The following is a 3,539-nucleotide window of genomic DNA, read 5'->3' on the forward strand; positions in this document are numbered from 1 at the left end:
TTGTGTTTCTTTGAGTAAAAAAGTGGTGCTTTTTTTGTCAAAAGACGAACCATTCTGATTGTTAGTTCCTTTACACGATAATGTTTAAAGATAAAAGTCAGCTTCAGTGTTATAAAACTCTATTTCATTTTATGTTTACATAAATATTTTACGTCTGGTCTCCTATCTCTACCCTACAGAAGAAAAATCTATTCAGAAACTCCCCTTTCAATTAGAAAATTCTCTTTGATTTAGAAAATTCTCTTTACTAAAAGCTTGCTTATGCATTTTTAAACTGATTATTTCCTATCCTACATCGTTGCCAGAAGCATGATTATGGTTAACTTTAACCTGAAATAAAATAAAAACTACTGAGGCTAGAGGGCTGCAATTTGGTATGTTTGATGACTGGAGGGTGGATGATCAACATACCAAATTGCAGCCTTCTAGCCTCAGTAGTTTTTAAGATCTGAGGGCGGGCAGAAAAATTGCGGACGGACAGACAAAGCCGGCACAACAGTTTTCTTTTACAGAAAACTAAAAACTCGATTTGAAATACTGAATTATCTGTTTATGAATGACTGCACAAGCTATAAATTCTCCCTGCTGTGACGCAGCTCTGGGAAAAAGTGTTTTATGATTCTCAGAGGGAGAATAAAACTTGGACAGAAAAATAGATTCAGTTTAATGGACTGTTTGCGTCTACAGGATAATCATACCCTTTGGAATCAAATTGTCGACTTTTGATTAATGTGGTCTTTGTGAGTTATAGGGAAAATGGTTGTTTGTTGTTATGTAATTAAAAAAATGTGAAATATTTAACAGCATATTATATATATATATATATATATATATATATATATATATATATATATATATATATATATATATATATATATATATATATATATATATATATATATATATATATATATATATATATATATATATATATATATATATATATATATATATATATATATATATATATATATATATATATATATATATATATATATATATATATATATATATATATATATATATATATATATATATATATATATAAACACACACTCAAAACTCACTTCATCATTTAGAACATTTTCTAAATTCCTGTTACTCAAAATAACGAGAAATCTCTCACTTTCTATACATTTTTCAATGCTTTTCAATCCTCCTTTCCAGTGATATATCAATATGACCAACATAGAATTTATCACAAGAATTACAGTGGATCCGACAAACTCATCCTCTGAGTACGAATAAAGCCAAAGAGAGCTATTTATCACTGTAATATCTTCGTATTGTCGTTCTGAAATACCAAATTACCATTGATGTTTTTTAAAGCAGCTAAAATTTGACGGTGAAAGTAAGATTTTCTTGAAGAAAGCAAAGAAACTATATTCATTCGAGATCCGAAGAAGCATGACACTTGGGTAGTGTCGTCAGTGCACCTCACGGGGTGTACTGTAGGCATAGGCATTACTAAAGGTTCTTTGCAGCGTCCCTTAGACCCCTAGCTGCGACCCTTTTCATTCCATTTACTGTACCTCCGTTCATATTATCTATCTCACATCTTGCCATACAACCTCTCCTAAGAATGATTTCACAGTGCAACCGCTTTGAGGTTTTCCTCCTGTTACACCTTTCAAACCACCTACTCTCAATTTCCTTTCGGGAGCTGAATGCTCTCATAGGTCCCAGTCCATTCCACATCTCTTTAAGACAGACGCCTAAACATAATTACCTCCTATTCCCTGCCTTCTGGAAAGAAGCGAGGAATGCATTTTCTTGTTCACGGCAGAAAAATATATAAAGATAAATCTAAAACTCTTCCTAATCAATGATCAGGAGAGACGCTTCGAATGAGGGGGCCCCTAATTTGCCTAATTACTGGGAGAGAACTTTTCATTAAGGGGAGTAGACAGAGGCTGTCAATTTGCGTAATTACTTCTTGCGCTCGCTTCTCTCTCAGGTGATCGACTGTCTTGGGAGGGCTTAGAGATATTTGGGCAGAATGATTACTGTAATGTTCTCATTTTTGTCTGTCGATATCTATCTGAATTTTTAAAATTACTTGTTAGTTTTCTGTAAAAGAAAGCTGTTGTGCCGGCTTTGTCTGTCCGTCCGCACTTTATTCTGTCCGCACTTTTTCTGTCCGCCCTCAGATCTTAGAAACCACTGAGGCTAGAAGGCTGCAAATTGGTATGTTGATCATCCACCCTCCAGTCATCAAACGTACCAAATTGCAGCCCTGTAACCTCCGTAGTTTTTATTTTTATTTAAGGTTAAAGTTAGCCATGATCGTGCGTCTGGCAACGATATAAGATTAAGCCACCACCGGGCCGTTGTTAAAGTTCACAGGCCGCGGCTCATTCAGCATTACACCGAGACCACCGAAAGATAGATCTATTTTCGGTGGCCTTGATTATACGCCGTAGCGGCTGTGCAGAAAACTCGATTGCGCCGAAAAGAAACATCGGCGCATGTTTTACTTGTTTCCTTAACGTTTTCAATATGAGAATTAATCACTCTCCTGATATATATTAGGAATACTGGTTATATTGAAAATAACAAAACCCATTTTCTATCAAGTGACCAAACATACACACACACACACACAGAAATGTCAAAATGTGCACATCTAAACATACACAGACACACACAGAGGTGTCTAAACATACACACGCACACAAGCACACGCACAGAGGTGTCTCAACATACACACACACACACACAAGCAGGGATGTCTATAAACAGAGAAACATACAAGCGTCTGAACGTTCATAGACACACACAGAGGTGTCTAAACATACACAAACACACAACGGAGGTGTCTAAACATACACACACAAGCAGGGCTGTCTATGAACAGAGAAACATACAAGTGCTCAAACATACATAGACACACACACAGATGTCTAAACATACATAGGCACATACAAAGGTGTCTAAACACACACAAACAGAGGTGTCTAAACATACACACACACACACACACACACACACACACAAGCAGGGCTGTTTATAAACACATGGAAACGTAAGCATCTAAAACAAACATAGACACAAACACAGAGGTGTCTAAACACACACAAACACACAAACGGAGGTGTCTAAACACGTACACACACAAACACAACAGAGCAGAGGTGTCTCTCCTCAGAGGTGGAATCTCTCAGTGAAAGCTGAGACGGTGTTTGTGGAGAAGGCTCAGATACCCCTCAGGAGTGACAGTTAGGGAAAACTCATGATTGAAAAAGGGGCTTCCGTGTAACAGGATCTCTCTCTCTCTCTCTCTCTCTCTCTCTCTATCTCTCTCTCTCTCTCTCTCTCTCTCTCTAGGCAATATAAGGAGGTCCCAGCTAGCCTAAGCAATAAATTCAGTGCTGTTAATCGGATATTGTTGTTGAAGTTTGGATAAATGGAGAGAGAGAGAGAGAGAGAGAGAGAGAGAGAAACTTTCCCAGTACTCTCAAGTTGTTTGCCAAACCTTTAACGGAGGAAACTGACGTCAGATTCAGGGTGGCAGAAAATTCTTCATTAATAGGACCTTT

The sequence above is a fragment of the Macrobrachium rosenbergii genome, chromosome 48 (genome assembly GCF_040412425.1).
Source record: "Macrobrachium rosenbergii isolate ZJJX-2024 chromosome 48, ASM4041242v1, whole genome shotgun sequence".
Lineage (NCBI taxonomy): Eukaryota > Metazoa > Arthropoda > Malacostraca > Decapoda > Palaemonidae > Macrobrachium > Macrobrachium rosenbergii.